This window comes from Lycorma delicatula, chromosome 1 (genome assembly GCF_047948215.1).
Source record: "Lycorma delicatula isolate Av1 chromosome 1, ASM4794821v1, whole genome shotgun sequence".
Lineage (NCBI taxonomy): Eukaryota > Metazoa > Arthropoda > Insecta > Hemiptera > Fulgoridae > Lycorma > Lycorma delicatula.
In genome coordinates this window covers 290,643,197-290,664,118 of record NC_134455.1, presented here as the reverse complement: position 1 = coordinate 290,664,118, position 20,922 = coordinate 290,643,197, and positions in this window count along the sequence as shown.

The following is a 20,922-nucleotide window of genomic DNA, read 5'->3' as shown; positions in this document are numbered from 1 at the left end:
TACCTTTCTGTTAATAATTTTCTTTTATTGCTCTTCCATGATGTTCTTAATGGGTGTTTTTTTTACAAGAACTTGATTTCAAAAGGTTCTAAAATTATGCCCTACAAATTTTTATTTTATTAGAGTTCAACGGTTATCTAAATTATAAGTCAATAAAGGAGCAAAAATACATTAAGTCCAATAATAGTAATACAAACGGATAAATACATTAATTTTTTTTTTGCAGCAGAATGTTAAGCAGAAACATTTAAATTATTTTAAACATTTTTTAATAAATTTTAACTTCGAAATTAACCCTGATTATGGTAAATTTTAAGATCGATGTTTTAGTACAAAAATACCTAATTTTTCAGATTCTTTGTGATTTACTTTTTCCTCTCAAATCAAATTGATTGTAATGTTTAATTAAAATGCTAAATATCTGATATCTGTTAAAAAATGATTTTATTTCCAAATTTAATAATCTATAAGTATCACTAAATGTATCATAAGTCACAACAGTTTTAAGAACGTAACGTGAATTAGGATTTTATTCATTAAGTAAAAGATAAAATTTAAACATTTATTTCCTTTGCAATGTTTCACGCGTAATTTTCAAGTAAAATATGCTTATTTTTCTATTTTAGTGGGTATTAATAATTAATATATTTAAAATCAGATCGTATATGAATATATACTGCCGTTCGACGTTATGATTAAAAATAATTAATGAATCCTGTCAAAACTGAATGAAAATTAATCTAATTTCTGTAAAAGGAAAAAAAGTTTTTTCCAACTTGCAACGTAAACTCAGATCTCTGGTGGAGTTTGGAAAGATCTGTACACCAGGAGGGGGGATTTTGAAGTTAATCCCTTAAGCTCCTTCTATGGGTTTCTTTTTACTTCCTTTTCCTTTTTCTGTTATCACTGATCTTTTCTTCTAACTTCATTGATTTCTTTGATATCTTTGTTTATTTTCGTTCTTCCTCATTTTTTCTAAACATCTAGGATGAATCTTCATTCGTTCATTAATTAAAATGTGATTATAAGTGCGTCATTGAAGAGAGGATTTCGTAATAGTTGACCTATCAGTGGAGAAATCTGTTGGCTGGTTACTGCCCAACTACAGTAAAATAAACCTGAAGCTGCTAACTGCCGGTCTAATATAAGCAATCAACTGTTTTACAAATTTCAAGCCTCAAAAATAAAGTGTACTCAGCATTAGGTACGAGGATAGAAAGAAACGTTACTTTCTATTCTGAAGTATTAATTTTACCCATGTACAACTTTTTGTTGTTGTACACTACAATGTACAACAAAAAGTTGGAATCTATGGTTCTAATGATCTGGTTTTATATATATATATATATATACATCGGCTAACAATTACTGTCATTCTAGATTATATTCTCAGAGAGGTGAGAAGGATAAAATTGCTAAAATATTTTACAAAATTTAAAAAATTGTTTTAAATATAATTTAAAATTACCATAGACTTTTGATACTTAGTTGCATATGTGAAATTTCAATTAAAATTTCTTAAAAATAACTGAAACTTAAAATTTAGTACGTAGTGTTTTTGAAAACCCTTCCTATTTCCACATAATAAAATATACTATAATAATCTTTACATCAATGAGACTGTATAAGACAAAAAAACGAAAATGTAATGATAATTTATCTTTTTTTTGTGGTACTTTTGATAGACTGTAGATAATAATTATATGTTTTTTTCTGCAGGTAAAATTTATTAAAAAATGTTTCAAAAAATACAAAACTGCCAGTTTTGATTTAACTGCGTTTGAATAAATGAATAAAGTAAATAAATAAACTTCACTGAGAGCTTCCTTAATGGATTAGATTTCACCTGATCCTGTCAACAGCAGTTGAATTCATATCAATTACATTTCTTCATTGATTTATCTTTAATTAAGAAAGATAAACATAGTTTTACGTATTTATTTTCTTAATTATACAATTCCAGTTCCTTTATTCTTTCTACCCTCTGTAATTTTTCAAAAAAGAGCTAAAATTTTTTAATCTATTTACATTTGTCAGTTTAAAATGTTTTGTATTTTTGTCTTATATTTATATATTGTTTTTATATTTGTTTTATATATTTATTTTCAATGTATAGTTTAAAATTTCTATTTTCTCAAGATATTAATCAAAAAAATACTTTAGTATTTCAGCTGTTCACTACAATCAAGATAAAATCACGATTTATTAATGCATTAAAAGTAACGTATTTTCATTCAAGATAATTTACTACCTTATGTTTGTCTTTGAAATTGATATTAGTTATTTGTAACCACGAATGATAATGTCATCAAACATCTATCACCTGCCACCGTTATATTTTTCCACAATAAACCAAATTAGTTACATGAATTCTAGAATAATCCACTCAATCTTCAAGAGACTATAAAAAATGTACCATTATATTACAGGTTTTAAAGAAATACTTAATGTGTAGCGGGATAAGTCTAATTAATTCTACGATGCTGTTGAGTTGTGGTTTTAACGTAAAAGTAATTCTCATTTATGTATATTTTTTATCCATTAAATGAATAAATAAGAGATGTGCCTGAGTTATTAACTTCAGAAAATTGTGAAATGATTGGGTTTATTATATAAAGAATAAAAAAAATAAAAAACGAAGTCTTTTGCAATCTATTGATTTTTCCTGATATCAAGTTAAAACTTTCTTTATGCTAAAAACATATTTTTTTATTAGAAGGAATAAAATTATTTTTCTAAGGTTTCAATTTCCACTTGCATCAATCCAAAAGAATTTGGTTAGTTATGAATCTTTAGAAGTAATACTTCTTTTTTTCTGTATAACCTCCGAGACCACGGTTAGGTATTGCTTCAGAGGATTATATGAGTGATTTGTAGCGAGTGTGAAAATACCATGCCTGACAGGGATTCGAACCCGGGACCTTCGGATGAAAGGCCGAGACGCCACTACTCACGCTACAGTGGCCGGCGAAATAATGTTTAAATGTAAAATCTATGACCCAAGATCATTTACACTGATTTTGTTTACCTATCAACTAAATATTCACGATTGAAATTTTGGTTCACACATGTCTGTACATTACAAGAAAAAAATTAAAATTATCAGAAATTATAAAAAAAATTTTTGATTTTTTGAAATATTTTTTTTTAATAGATAAACAGAGAAATGACTAAAAAAAATTTTCATATATAGGGAAGACAAAAAATACACGTAAATAAATAAGTTATGCATGTTAAGAATAAGTACAAACATGTTATCGCCAAATAAAATTACGATAGACAGTTACAATGAAAGTAATATTTAACCATCCATACTAAAAACATGAATTTCATTCTAATATTGCGTGCCTGAAACGCTTTACAAATAACATCCGGAATTTTATCACATCCAAATATAATTCAGATAAAAGGGAAAATACAATACATGCTCGCGCAAAATTCTACACTCACCGCTAGCACAAAACGCGAGCACGCGCGCGCGCGGCCACAGTGTAAACACAAACACACAGAGAGAGGGGGGAGAGATGATTCAAAATTGCACATAATAGTACGGGAATTGATTTGGAAATTAATATCCTCAAAAAACTTCCTAATAAATATATGTCTGAAAATACTTTTTTTTTCAGTAAGGCTAGCAAAATCCTTGGTTTCTGATCCGAGGATAAAATGAAGCCACTTTGGAATTGACTTGGGATCCACATTAGTTCTAAGAAAATTGTTGGAAAACCCAAAACTGAGTAAAAAATGTTTTTTTTTACTTTTGTGGAAAATTGAAATAAATAGAAAATAAATAAAAGCTTTAAAAAATTATTAATTCCGAAACAAAACAAAATAATATGGCTAAGAGATTTAACACTTCTAAACAGAAATTTTGGCCTGCTTAAAACTTTAAAATTTCATAATTGCTTAAAGAATCGTCGAAAAATTCAATTATTTATATCAAAACAAATGAAATAGAATAAAAAATGTAATTTTAAAAATCAATAATTACGTTAAAAATGTTTATTTCAAAACAACTACTTACGGGATTATTTAATCACGCGCGCACGCACGGACGCACGCGCAAACACACATATATTACAATAGATAAACAAAAACTACCAAACAAATTAAATCAGATAGAACGATTAATGAAATTGTATTATTAAATATATTGTTCATCAAAATAATTATGAACTTAACTAGAGTAAATAAAGATTTAATAAATTCCCTCACTTGCTTATAAATAACGGGTTTCCACTCCCTGGGAAGAATATAATAGATCTCTCTTAACTGGATTATTTTCCGATTAAGTCGGTTTAACAATTATCAAATGGATTTTATTTAATTGTCTCCTGCAACTCTTCAATTGGTAAATCATCCTTTCTCATCATCTATCCCTTTTCCATAATCCTTTTTACCGACTTTTCGAAGAAGAGCACGATACTACTTTCGGTAGAATAGAGGAGGGGTGAGAAGGAATTTTCTTTACGTTTTAAGGTATGAGGATTATGAAAATATCATTCACTTAAATTATGGATCTTTATATATATATATTATATTTATAAGCCTATGTACAAAAGGTTTGTGGCTCAAAAATCTCCAAAAATACTGAATCAATTTCATTAAAATTTAGATATGCTAGAGTAGTGTACCTGCAATTATGGATGTGAACATTTTATGAAAATTGGTTGAGTTACACTCAATTTAAGATCAAAAGATTTGAGCGGAGCACGTTAGAAGCGTGAGGTTATAATGCTGCAAGTTGGAACGTGGACTGAGAATGTACAAGACTACACTTCATTTACACTCATACATATCATCCTCATTCATCCTCTGAAGAATTATCTAAACGGTAGTTACCGGAGGCTAAACAGGAAAAAATAAAAAATAAAAAGTTGGAACGTGGAAACAAAATATAATAAGGAAAGGTCTGCCTTGTTGCGCAGAACTACACAAAATTTCTTTTTACTATTTTGGAGTTGGCAATTTTAGTATAATGTTGGTAAATCCATATTTTTTTATATTTTCTTACTAACACTAACTAAATGTTTTTATACATAATTTTATTTTCTTAATAGCTTGAACATGATTATTTTAACGAAAAAGTTAAAACAAATTAATTGTAGGTGAAAAGTTCCAGACCCCAGCTCAGAATCGGACTCGAATAAAACTAGAAGCCAAGTTAATTGACTAACAAATTTTAATAATTTACAAGAAAAGAGTATTATTTTACCAATAATACACCATATATAATAATAATTTTAATAATTTTACACCAATACTATGAATGTAAGAAATAAAAATTAAATAATCTATGTGTTTTTACGACATGCTAACCCGAAGAATAGTGTATTCAATTTTTATAACAGTCATAAAAATAGTCTTTATAATCATTGTAAAAAATAAAAGATGAAATTATATCGAATGAGATAACTACAAGAACGGTTTTATATATAATTTTATTTGGAATTTAGAGAATTATTTGAACGTATTTATGTGTTACTTAAATAAATATTTTATAGAATTATTATTCCAAATTATTTATTAAATAATTTAATAAATTATATAAAACATATTTATTTATATTAATTGTCACCTATAATTTATTCACTTAGCTTATAGAGTTCAAATAAACAGACTGCGCGTACGAGTGTTCAGGCGGCCGATTAACAAGCATTTCCTGTAAACCCTGATGCATATAAAATAAACTACGCGACGTTTATATTTCGTAAGTGCGCGCTATTATATTTTACTAAAATTATACATATATTTTAAATTTAAATAAATTAAATGATCAATAAATATTTCTTACCTTGTTCGGCAGATCTGATAACCTACGGTTATTTTATTCATTAATATTGTTTATTTTTATGTAGTTTAAGAATTATGAAATTGTCAGTTGTATACTAACAGTCAAAGTTCAACAATATTTTAGATTAAATTTTTATGATAATAAACAAATAAAAATTCAACTCGGTTTTCGTCATCTGACTGCAAGAAATTCATAGTGCTGTCATTATTAAGAGATACAACTGGAGGCTCAATTTTGTTTTCTACTATATCATCCAGTTCCCAATAATTTGGTTCAATACTATCCGTTACATGTTTTATATAGTTTTTCCATTCCAGCTGACCTGTTTTATCGATGGCTTTTAAGCATAAATTTTTAACATCAGATATTTTAAAAGCAATATTTTCTGACGCTACGTAAAACTTTTGATTTTCTCCAAATTAACTCAACTGGGTTGAGTACACAATGATAGGAAAGTAATCGAAGCACGGTTTTGCCAATGGATCATACTTCATCATGTATTCATCAATTCTATATACATTAAAATTACTTTTAATACTCAAAACCTTTCCAATAATTGAACGTTAACTTCATCCTCTTCAAAGATTACTCCTTTTGAACTAAACCACATTTTGATATCATTCTTTTTTCAAGAAACGGTTGAAATTCTTAACTTTTTACATGAATGATAAGGAGCGTTGACTAAAACAATAACCGAATTATCTACCAGAGGAGGTAACCCATCATTAAACCGTTTCTTAACAAATAATATTCGTGTACATTTTTACGAATCGCGTTTTTATCGAAATTATCAACTTTTCTTCAATTAACCTGCGGGGTTTTGTTTTTTTTTTATGAGACCGTAATTCACTGGTAGATTCATACTCACGAATTACTTTGTACACTGAAGCAGCACTAATTCCATTTTATGTTTGTAGTTTATTACGACATTCGAAATCAAGGATTTTAATCGAACTGAGAAGACATAACGATACATAAACTTTTGATTACATTGACTACTGTATGACAAATTAATTATACAGTGACTAATATATAAGAAATGATTGTAACGTTGTTTATAGATATGGCAGCGTTGTGAATCAGGTCTGTTACAAATTACGTGACTCAACAGAATTATGACGAATCACACAAATGCAACGTTTGTTTATTCTTCACTCTATGTGCTAACTGAATACAGAATAGTGTCTTTGATAAGTGTTTAAGATATAGTCAAAAGTGTATTGGATTTAGATTCGGATCGCTCATCTATAGTTTGTCTGCTACTTTTTTTATGACATATTTTACACTCATGGAGATTGCTAAGATTTTATATTTAATATACCGAAATTAAATAGTTTATATTTGAAAATCTATTATTAGAATCTATAAAGACGATCCTAGATATTCTGCAGATTTACATAATATATCACATCCAAACAAATATGTAAATATGAAAAACATTTAGATACGTATTCATATATGAATATACATGCACAGACGGTATACTTAAGTATTGTATACATACAAGCATTTTTTAAATCAAGTTAAATTCTCGAATCCATCCTAAATCCGATATTTTCTAAGAAACTAAGACTACCGGTTGAAGAGTTTTTACTAGAAGATATGAGATTTTTATGTAATATTCTCTTACAAATACAATTTATAATATATAACAACCCCCTCTTGCAACTACCTCAAAAATTCAGAACGAGTTTTCAAAGGTTATCAGATAATTGTTTGGTGCCAATATATAAGAATCATGCTGATCAATATTTAGTAAATTGGATGTTTAACTTACCCACGTGTTTATATTTATACATTTTGAGGAAAGGTTGTAAACTGGACTTCAGGGGTCTTATTATTGTTCCATTGCCATTTTTAACAATAAATTAAAAATATTTTCCAATAACAATATAAGGTTTTCTTTTATAGTAAAAATATTATTCTATCGTTAATTTTTTTTAATAATATTTATCAAAAACAAAGTTTTAAAAAACCAATTAAAAACACAAAAACAAAACTCATGTCCTCGAATTCTTTATTGGAACGTTTATAATGTATTCTTAAATAATGTCATACACGGACTACATTCACTTATTTAAATGTTTATTTCTCTTCAAATGAAATACAAAAACTCAATTGTTGGAATCGAGTGTTAGTACTGCGAACTTATGACATAAATTATTTTAAACAAATCTAGATAAAATAAATCTTTGATTGGTATTAAAGATGTCTAATAAATTGTTTAATTGATATATTGTTTTATTTGATTTAGTTTATTTTTGTAAATAAAAATTTAATATTTCTTTAATTTCTTTGTTTTGTAATATTGAATTTGTTTTTTTTTTTTTAATTCACACCTGGTTAATATCTATCACAATTTCATATGTTTTATTTTGTAATAAACGTTGAAATTCTTATGGTTGTACTAAGTTTATGTAGATTTTGTTCTACTCAGAATCAAATTCTCTACAAATTTTGCTTAAAACCTTTATGGTTAATGGAATTTTTATTAATTAATGAAATTAGTAAAAATTTTTCAGTAGTAATTTTCTTTTTCAGTACTCTAAAAAACTTTTCTCTAAATGCACCTTTTCATAATTAACAAAAATAAATTACAATGCGGGTGCGAACAACACTCACTTTGTGATAAGCATCCGTTTGTCTCAATCTACCCAATATTATGTAATTTACATTATCTACTTTTAAATACTAATAACTACTAAAAATTACGTTTTTAAAGATAAGATTTGTTGATAGCAGTAAAACGTTTTCTAACATTACAAAGGGATAAACGTAAACAAAAAATTCTGAAGATAATTTTACCATTATTTTTAAGTAAAATTAAATTTTGTATTACTTTTAACAGGAATACGCTTGTGTTGAGTCAAGTTATACTATTTAATAACATAACAAATAGAGAATCCGTTTTCATTTGCATTAAAAAAATTGCAATAATTATAACAGACGTAACTTATTTATTTTTTTATTTTTTTATCAAAATTACGTTATAATAGATTTAAGAACAATATATTTTTGAATATTAATGAAAATTAAAATAAAAACTTATCAGATAAAAGAAGAAATCCGTATCCTACGTTTTTTTCATAAAATCATTTTAAACGGTTGAAAACAACGGAAAATGGAAAATTCTCACCTAATTTCCAAGATAAAATTTATTATTTATAAAATACAATGAAAAATTTCCGGTTTATAAGTGAAAATATTTTTCATCAGTTAATAGTCTTCTCCATGATTATGTGAGCAATGTTCTTTTTTCAATCACAATTTAAAGAATAAATTAAATATTTATTACCATAATAAAAATCATATTATCTGATAGAAGATACATAAACCAAAAACGATTCTAAAGGCTTCGTAAATATTAAAATATAGTTCAATATTTTTCCCTCTAGATCGACATACGTAATACAGTTTTTCTCGTTTCATGTGAATGAGAAAAAAATTTCATACTTTATGAAAATTTTTACAGTATTCTTTACAAACGCATTCATTCATTTTTTTCGTTCGCAAACGTTATTTAGAAATTACTTAAACTTTTTTCTATATTTAAATTCAATACTAGAACTGACTATTTTAAATTATCTTTTCATATTCATTTACGTATCTGCTTATTTACGCATTTACTTTATATTAAAATATCCTACTTTTTACATATTAGGTATCCAAGACTGGTATGAACAATTTAGAGCGTGTTAAAACTAAACCTTAACTTATTCATCAAATTTTAAAATGACGAGAATATTTTTACGTTTTTTTAAATGTTCACCAAATGTACTAAACTGCCTAAAATCTATAAATTTATCTATATCAATGTAAGAGTATTAAACCTAAATTGACAACTTATTAGAGCGGATATGAAAGATGATAATGGAGAAAGCTCTGTTGACTTTTTTTATAAAATTTAGTATTTATTATTTCTTTCCACAGATTTGCGGGCTGCCTGAGGAGAAAATGCATTATAAGTAGTACATGTATATTTTCTTTGATAAAAATGCGTTGCTTCAAGGTACGGGAAGTATAATGATCTTCAGCGGAATAAAGAATTCTAGGGAAGTTGTAACATATTTACTAATTAATTGCTAGAAGATTCATTTTGAACTCTAGGCTACAGACATGCTAAAGTTACATGGAATGAGAAAATGCAATCTAAGTTTGCCAACTTATGCCAACAATATGATAGGAGTATATATCTAAGTACTATCTTGGAACGATATTGGTGTTAATAAATAAAAAAAATAATCTATGAATGAAGTTGTTACTGAATGATAATCCATCATAACAAAAAAATAAACAAAATACGTCATTCGATTTTCATAAAATTTATTTCAAAATCACACACTTCCTTCCTCAGGTCTTTCGAACAGAAACACTATTCTATTCGTAATACTTACTGTAACTTGTTATAATTAAAGTTTAATGACATATTTTGTTTATTTTCCTTTGTTAATAAATAATCAGATTAAAGAAGGGATGTACATGGACAGATTTGTTAATAAGATTATTATTTAAAGTTAAATATAGCAAAGACTGAAACATTTCACATAGTGCTATCTCTGACTTTTTTTCGTTTATTTTAGTGCAACTCACTTTAAATTTATTTACATCATCAGAGTTTAAACCCGCTGTTTTTCTATTTTGAACGTATCTTGTTTCTCGTTAATTGTTTAGCAGGAAATATTTTATTTTTAATTAGAATTCTATGAATAAAAATTAGAAAGTTAAAAACCCATTAAAATTTGTATTCTTTTTAATGTTATATTTTATTTTTTTTTATAAATGAAATTTTTTTAAATGATTTTCTATCAACACTAAAATTAAACATAACAGAACTGTAATAAAACCCGAAGTTTTTACGCAGCGGAAACGTACGCATTGAATAAAAAAGGAATAATCTAGGATCGATAATCTAGAAAAAAGGAAATAAAAATGATTATGAAAATACTGTATATGAAATTCAAGAAATATAAACTTAAACTACGAGTAATTCTCAATAAAGATTTTTACAGCAACATAGAAAGAGATTCAGACACATTGAGAAATAAGATAATTAGCTTCTACAGTAATCTTTCTAGAACAAATAAATACAGATTACAAAAAAATCGTTGAATTTATCAATTCTAAAAATTCAAACAGCAAATGGTTAAAACTGATTTAAGAAGATCGAGTAGAACTAAGCATAATAAAAAAATCCATTAAAGACAAAAAAAGAAGGAAAATATTTTTTTTAAATTTAAATCAGACTCCAGAAAAAACTGAAATTAAAATTTGTACACCAAAACAGAAGAGCAAGAAAGCCATATTCAAAACAATGAAAACTCACTGGTAACAAATAAAAGAAACCAGAAAGTGTAAGAAATAATTATTTAACATACCCTTGAAGTGGGAAATTCGGAAAGAGATAGGGAAAATACAGATAAATTCAAAAACATTAGCACATTATTATATGTCTATTTTTAAACAGCTATGAAATATTAAGAACAAATGCTACTTAAAAAAAAATGTTCCATAGAAGCTGGAAATCTACTAATACACTCCAGTTCTGAGAATAAAAAGTTCTTGCCAGGGAGTAGAAAATATTTGACAACGCAAGATTTTTGATCTTTGGCTGAAGAGTGTTCTTGTTTATTCTCCTATTCCGCGTTTTAAATGCAGACAGTATGCTTTGAGATGAATTATCAGTAAAGTTTTCTCATCCCATAGAGAGATATTAGTGATCAGAAAGAAGTGCAAAAAGGGAAAGAGAAGTTAGATCATTCTATTTTATCATTCAATGACTTATTATTATTAATTTATTTTTGTAAAATTTATAATAGATGCTCAATAAAAAATTATCTAAGAAACAACAATGGGAAATATTACATAAAATAATGAAGACAATACTGAATACGTTTCTTAAATATATTTAAAAACAGCAATATTACCATTTGATGGTTCATATCGTTACTAAATGCATTCCAATATTTTCTGAAATTATGTTAAAAATGTATTATAAAAATTGTATAATTAATATTGATTTTATTTACCCAAAGTGTACTGATATGCTTTGTATAGTTTACATTACTTTAGCTCAATTTGCATATAAACCAAATTATTACCATTTAAACAATACATTTACTCTGCATTAAACAAATTGCATGAATGTAACAGAAAGCTCGGTGAATGTAAATTGGAAAAGAGTATTACACTCCCAAAAATTTACTTACAACCTAAATACAAATGGCCATTTCAACAGTTAAACAGTCGTCATCATCAGTACACACAACAGCAAAAAAAAATAAAAGAAGTAAATTAAAAATAAAAATACAAATAAATAATTATAATAAACGATAATAGTCGACAGCTAAACAGGCATACGAAACTATTTAAAATAAGCATATTTAAAGAAGATTTTAAAATTCTGTTAAAGTAAGATTTTAACAAATACTTTCAAAAAATATTAAACTATTATTAAGTATAAATTAAAATATTAATTTATTATTGGTCTGGTAACAATTAACCAACTTGAAGGAAATTTGTAGATGATAATATCACAATCAGACACTGACTGGTTAGAGTGAAATTAATTCTAAAATTCAGAATCACCTAAAACAGTGGAAAAATGACATCGGAATGTTATTTGGAATTTTAAAAAATAGGATGTTCTTTGACCTCAATAAGAATGAATTAAAATGTAGTTTAATGAAGCAGGAAGAACGTTATTATGCAGTTTCAAGTTTATAAAAGAAAGTACGTTAATTTTAATGTGAGTTTTTTTTAGTTATGTTTTAATGATGTATAACACAAACAACTTAAACTCCGAAAGAGAAAAGAACACTTCTGTTATAACTGTTTCTGCGAGTGCTATTTAAAGCAATACTCAGATTATAACCAAGCTAATGATGGCTTTGGTGAATTGTAATTGATTTAACGGAAATTAGGGTGACATATATTACCCACATAACTCCTGACTAATATCTGGAAGCTTCCAGTGGGATTAGAAATATCTTTCCAATCCCACTTGAGTTATAATCATCAACAGTTTATTTAGATAAATTTCCATTTTTTAAGATAGTTTTATATAAAACATTAATTCAGACAAATTTTTATTTTCTTAATATAAGTAATTCAAAAAAAGGCCAATATAAAAGAACTATGTTATAGCTCTGCCAAAAAACATTTCTTATTACTGATTATTTTTTGTATAGCAAATTATGGTAACAATAAATAAATTAAGCAGCCTTTAACATCGTGATTAATTATACAACAGATAAAATTACCTAGTTGTAAATATTTTCATATTAACTTAAAATAGTACTACTTAATAAATATAAAGTTTAAGATTAGATAACAGAACTTACTTTGCGGCCTATAGTTTAGGTGTGATACTTATAATAATAATGGTAATTATAATAAAATTACTGTTTTCTATTTTAAAATTATGCTTCTTAAAAACATATCAAGATTTGATACGTTCGGAACCAATGGATAAGTGGATTACGAGTAGGGTCACTAAAGAGGTTACATTACTCAACAGAAAATCAAATGATCCTCCTATAGAAAATCAGGATGAAATGAAAGAGATAAGGTAGGACGAGCATTCGTAAAATGAAAAGTAGTCCAGTAAAATGTATGAGGAGATGGAAGACTTGTAGGAATCGATCATCTACCAATAAATTTGATTAAATATCTTAATGTGTAAAAGTTACAAAACGTGGTGAAACTGTAAAATTTGAACTATAATAGTGGGATGTGGGCAGCAAACGTTCTTAAATGACAATTATCCAATTTCCAAATAGCATGTTGCAGTTAAGTCAAAATAAAAAGAATTTAGTTTAACTTCACAATAAAAAAAAAGTATTTAGCATATAATGAAATAATATGAAACAGTTATAGAAAAACAGTTTTGGTTCAGAAAGGAAAGGAATACGTCATATGATCGGGATAATAAAAATTATCGTGAGAACTATACAGAACTTCAGAAGAGTAAATATAAGTAAGCTTAATATAAAACCCCAAAAAATGTTAAACAGTGTTAAATTGTTTATACTAATAGGAATATTAAAGTGACAAACAACAGACTGAAAAGATAGAAGATTAATTAAAGAATTGTATCAGAATCGAAAAAAGAACAGGAAAATAAACGGAACACAAACTGAATGACTTGTCCAAAAAAGCAGTGGAATCTTTGATAAGACAAGAGAATTCACATTCTCAATACAGGTTAACATGCATACTGAAGATAAGATAAAAGGATCAGTGTAGAAAAAACGGAAAATAAACTGTTTAGCATTGACAGGTGACAATATTTTTTTGGATTAAACACATGATATTCGAATTATTATTTTAACATCAGAAGAAATAATTGCACATATCTTATATTCTGGACATGAATTTTTAGAAAACAAAATCAATGAGAACAGGAGACAATTAGGCAATGAATAGCTACACAAATGAAGGCATAATTGAACAAGTAAACTGGTACAGGCACTTAGAATACGATGTTAACAGAAGATTAGAAAAGTAAAAAGAAATGAAAACTTGAAAAAATCGCTAAGGAACTAATTAATAAAAGAAATAGTTATCCAGTAAGATGAGATTAGACTTAAGAATTATTTTATGAAGTTATAAGTTTAGAATTGTACATGTGCATGGGTTTGAAACGTTGAAACACCGTGATTAAGGAAAAAATCAGCCTGGAGGTATTTGTGGGCATGAAAAAGATTAAAAAAGATTAAATGGAAAGATAGAGTGAAAAGTGAAGAAGGAATCAGTAGAGTGAATGGAATTACAAATATAAAAGCCTACTTAGATAATTTTCAAATAAAGCTCCTCTTGGCTGACCACATTATCAGAGATTAAGGATTGATAAAAACAGTACTTGACGGATTAATAAAAGGTGCAAAAAAGAAGCATGGGAAAAATGTAAATATTGGACGTGATGTAAAATGCAAAGGTTATCAAGAGCCAAAAACTTTACTTTGACTGGTCATAAGCAATGGACTTGGCTCGGGACAGATACCCAAATGATAAGAAAATCAGGCCAAAAGCCCTATTGATAGACGGGTTTCTGCTTTAGGTGGTTCTCTTTTGGATGGCCCAAAAGGGTATTGGGACTTTTCATCACTGCATATCTTTACTTACACTTTACCTTTACTTTACTTTACTTACTTAGTAAGTAAAGATATGAATACAACATGATATGAAGATATTATTCATTAGAATAATTTATATCTAATGTGAGATACCTGTTGCGATAGTAAATATAATAAAATATATTTTTAATACAGTAGTATATCTTTGGGAAAGTTAAAGCAGTTTGGACACTGTTAATTTTGGTTAATCATAGTTTTAATTCGTATCCTGGTTTGTAAAATTACACTTGATAGTCAGTGCATCAAAAAAAAAATTTACTCCTAATAGTAATGTGAAAATTATTTTTAAATAAATTATAACAAAAAGAAACTGAATGTTGTATTTCATCTCACAAGAGTTTATACGTTTATATTATTTATTTATTTATTTATTTTGCCGCAATGTTTAATTTACAGTCGGTTCCAATTTGCCGAAACCATAAAAAAATTTTAATATTAAAAAATGATATGCAGAGAGGAGTGTCTCCATTGTAATTACTCAAAGAAATGTATATGTATAAATATACAGTATACATAAACATATAATAAACGTTATTAAGTATATACAAACATGTATTCAAAAAAAACAGTGACAAAGTTCAAAACATAAAAAGCAAACATAAAAAAAAATTGTCTTATTAATTACTGAAAGAATTAATCAAGAACAGAAACAGTGAAATAAATCAAAGAACCAACAGTAAGTGGCGAAACGAAATCAACAATTTTGACTATGCACAAACACTAGGGTGATTCACCTAAATCTCAGAAAACTTACAGGTCTAATATAAGCAGTCGCTTTAGGCGCCGTACGACCTAACTGTTATCCAAAAAGGAAACCGCGAGCCAGTTCACATGTCTGTTCAGTCTCGTTTTATATCTTGTACCGAATCGCTGTATCTCCTCTTGAACGATTAGTAATCCCAGATGATCGTGTATTTAAGTAGACAATCTGTAGATAATCTTAAAGGTCTAAATTCAATTCAAGGATCTCAATTGAGGTAGTTTGTATGTAATCGGTGGTGTACTACGGCAGTAGATGATTCTTTATAACGTATTTGACCAGTATTTCAGTACCTCCATGGGCCCGTACCATCTGGGTAATTCGTGTAAACAGAGTTTCCGGAGACGGAAATAATTCCGGTAAGTAAAAGTAGTTTGGAAATTAATATCGAACTAATGGTTCAACAAACAATAATGTTTCTAGTTTCTACAAACGAGGCCAATCATTTTTCAGGCAGCAATCCTGAGTAATCTAGTCATCAACAGATTTTGGCAATCACCGTGGTGAGTGATAAGTTTATCAGGTTATCTGTTTGCTGTTCAAGGAACTCTATACTAGATGTTAGCTTCTCCAGCTTGTCTTCAGTAGAGTTGCAGACATAGCCCTCAACAGCCGCAGCGTATATTCTCAGACGAGTGTTGTTTAGATTACTAGTTGTTTCTTGACAAACGTAGGGAAATTGGCGTTGCCCAAGTCTAACGTGGCACATTTCTCCCGATTATGTAGTGAATTAGCAGTCCTCATAATATGCTGGGCCCTTTGCCCTTCCTGAGATGACCGTTTCAAGCAGCTCGTAAAGCTCATTAAATTTGTTTTACTGTATAGCACAATCAACGGGGGCTTAACACAGTTCTACTGACTATTTTCAACGATGTCACCATCCGTCGGGAGGTTTTCGTATTTATTAGACAGAGATGAAACATTTGCAGCGTCTTTTGGACTACGCGACTTGGGAGTGGGGTATTGTTTGCTATGGTAAGGGAGCAGTATAAAAATCGGTAATCTCAGTATCGATCTCAATATTAGATTATTATTATCATTAAAATAGCAGAATATGATATGTGGATAATCACTTCGAATTAGAAAAAAGAAACACGCACATGTTTTTTTCTATTTTGTCCCTACGCACGCAAACACCCAGTATTTACATTGTTAATTAAACTTTTACACTTACATCATCATACTATCATAATTTATCTGATTCATTCTCTTTTAATTCGATTACAATAAATCGAATTTTTATAAATAACAAACCTTAAATTCACGCTAAATTTTAATTCTTAAAACAGAATATTATTTTCTAGTTAAATTGGGACAAAATTAAGTTCAATTATTAATCACTTTCATTTTTTTTTTTATGATAGCGTAATTTATGTAACAACCGGAATTTACAAATTGAATTATTTTGTATTATTTTTTACCCAACAGTACGGGTAAGTACTTTTAGATAATTAAGCGCATACCTGAAAAATGTTTTCTACAAAAGAAAAATTCTTTCTTAATTAATACATTTTCACATTCAATTCTGTTTTTCCACAATCGTAAAAAAATAACCCAAAATAACTTCGTTAAAATTTATTGATAACTGGTGAGAAAATAATATTATAAAATTAAAAACGATTTATAACATAAAAAATGTTTTGGCGCACGCATATATACTCGTATGTCTGTGTGTGTGGGTGTGTGTGCACACACGCATTTTATAGGAGGAAAATATTTTTATTACCTATCTCTTTTTGTCTGAAGTAACTACTCCTGTTTTTTCTTGTAACCGCTCATTTTGAAAAGGATAATCTTGCATACAGATATAATCGTTTGGCACAAATAAGAAAAACATAACGTAATTTTAAACCTTTAGTATTATAATTATAGATGAAAAAATACTTTTATTTCCTATAGAAATAAATAAATAAAAATTTGAAAACACTATCATGTAGATTCTTTTTATTACAGATATCTACAGTAAATCTCGAATTTCTAGTTTAAACCGTAAAAACATATACACAGTTTTCCAAATGTGTACGTTGCAATTTGTAAGCTAGTGAATAATAAGCAACTCCCACCCTCTGCAATAGTCATTGAGATGAGAATTATATGAATGATATGTCTAGTATTCAAATCCGTGTAAAAGAACTAACTTTTACTTGAATTTGAAGCTCAGAACATCTGACTTCGAAAATCATTGATTTACGGTGACGAGTTAACAATTGGGTTGGTCTGATGGTTAAAACGTTAAATGGTAAAATTCTTTGATTTTTTTCATAGTACTGTTTTCAATTACCAAAACAGCTTTTTAACAAACTATTCTAAACATATTGTGGCATTTCAAATAACATTTCATTAATCGACAAATATACTAAAATTTTTTTCTCAATGAGAAATTATTCTACATGATAAAAACCCGGAATTAGGAAAAAAATTTGGGGAACCCTTTCATTATCATCCGTAAAATATTTCAACTTCTGCAGTGTTTTGTAAGGATGAATAAAAGCTATTAATAACTTTATGCGCATTATTTTTTTTTTTAATTTTGTTTTGTTTTTAGAAATAAAATGTTTCATGGAAAAAGGTCAACTTATTGAATTGTTATAAACAAACTTATAGATCGGTTTGGTGAAATTTCATGAATTGAAATAAACTTGTATTACTTTTAAAAATGTTCCGGGTTTAACTCTTGGTCACAGTTTATTTTAAAATTTTTATATCGTTTTTCATCAATTAAGTTGGGATCAGGAATGGGATAAAAATCTTTTTAATCCAAGAGAAAATATAATGAACGTAAAAACAAAAAATTATTTACTTATAAGCTGAATTACCCATTGTTCCACCCACCCCTCTCTGTTTTTATATACTATACATGGAAGGTGAAAAAAATGAAAACATTTTGTGAATATCTTTTTCAAATTTAACTGTTTTAATTACTTACCTCCGGAAATACTTTAATAAATTACATACTGTGATTAAAATCCCAAAAGACTTCTCGCAAAATGTATCGAACCATTTTCAACTCTGAATACTGTCTATAAAAGTAATAAAAAATGTTACCGCTTGAAATTTATTCACTTAAATACACAGCTAATAAATAATAATAATAATAAACAATCTTGCATAAATGAGTGAAACATTTATGCAAATGAAAAGGAGAATATTCGAGGAAAGTTGATTCAAATTTGAATTTTATCCTTTGTAATACGTTGCTAAAATGTATCCTGAACGTGTAATTTAAAAAAAAGTTTACTAACAGGGGATTGTGTTTAACTTTTTTCCTAGTATTTATTGCTTGTAAAGCCTATCCTGAACGAAGAACTGCTAAAATTGATATTATTCATCAGGAGACACGGTCTGCATTTAAATATTTTAAATGAAATCATACCAGTTGGTAAGATTTCAATTTTACATTATGCAATTAAAAGGTGTTTAATCTAATATTTCTGATAACGTTGGCATTGCTATTCGTACGTAATCTCATATAAATAGGCACAACTTTAACAGGGAGAAAGACATAAGAAATAAATAAATGACAAGAAAACAGACACAAAATGGAAAAATAAAGGCAAGTAAAACTATATTCTCGGTTTGGAAAAAATTAGGTCACCTGCCTACCTAGAAAATATAAAAACAATTGCATTTTCTATTTAAGATTTATCTCAAGGCAATTGTGTCCCATTTTTGTGAATAAGATTCAATCTATTTTTCTTTTCTGTTAATCGATATTAATGACCCATGAAACTTCCGCTTTTCATAGGCCATGAATGTCAGTGGTGTAAACTGCAACATAAAGAATGAAACTGTATAATACTAAATATTTTAGGTAAATCCCCTTTCTAGTTAACAAATAATAGAGTGATTTTGGGGTAAATCTAAACGTTTAAGAACTAAGAACTTAAAATTAATAACTTAGAACTTTAAACTTTCTTTACACTTTCATGTCTTGTATCTTTCTAAGAGTTTTATAAAAACAGCGATAAAAATAAAATTGAAATCTGACTAAAGTTTTTTTTTTTTGTATTTTGCTCTAATATTTGTATATATAATTAAGTATTAAACATCCTAATTTATGTTTCTATAACGATAAAATATCTTCAGAGAATTGATATATCTATGGTTAATATCCAAAGTTTTGGAAAAACTTTGAGAAATAGGTTAGACAACTAGTAATTGTTTGAGTTTTACGTGTTAAGATTTTCTTGTTTGTAAGTTTAAAATTTATTTGAACAGCTGTAACTTCTTTCATTGAAGTAACTTATCTAGTCTTGGTTAGTAATCAGATAATACAGAAATACAAAAGTCAATTATCAGTTAAAAAACTATAAGTGAAAACTGACAAAGAAACTTTTTTGATATATGTTTATACAAATTATAAAACCTATTTTCCTTTATCTTATTTTATTCAATTTTTTTCTCGTAATCCTTTTCTTTAATATGACTTTTTCCTCGCATAATTTTTTTCAAAAACGTAATTTTCTAATAGTAAACCCACTAATACTCATGCGTGTACTATAGCAATATAGTTACGGTTCGTGTTTAAAAATTCAAATATAATCGTAAACTTCTAAACCTCTGCTTTTTGCGTGCGTAGACTGTTTTTATTATGTAGAATGAAACTCTACAATTAAATGAAAACATAAAGGGTACATAAATAAAACTGGTAATGCACTAATATATGCAATGAAACATGCCTTTTTATTCTATTTCAATAATTTATTAAATGAAATAAACTAAATATCACGCAGAAGCACACACACACACACACACACACACACACACACACAAATGATTACAGAAAATTTTTCAATTCACTGAAATAACATTAAGATTGTTCTTATTAGTGACTTATTATACATCGAATATACATGAACTAAACTCAATATTTACAACTCTTTTTTGAATCAACTTATCTAAAACTAGGTAGAAAAAATATACATTCACTTTAGTTATGTTAGAATTTTTTTTTAAGTCTTTATGGTATTTAAAGTCTATATTTTGCAAAACATTGAAAATAAAAATGAAAGGTAGGCCTATTTTAAGTAAAAAATTTATTTAGCATTCAAATGTTTATCTTTTCACAGCAATCAGTTGAATAGATTGTTGTAGCATAATACAAGTTTCTATTTTATGCAAGTCTTTAATGCCTTTGCACTTCTACTGATACAGTCTAACTTATCTGTTAAATCCAGTCTTTTCTTTTTTCTCCAAATATTCTTTATATTTTCTTATTGCCTATATTATCGCAA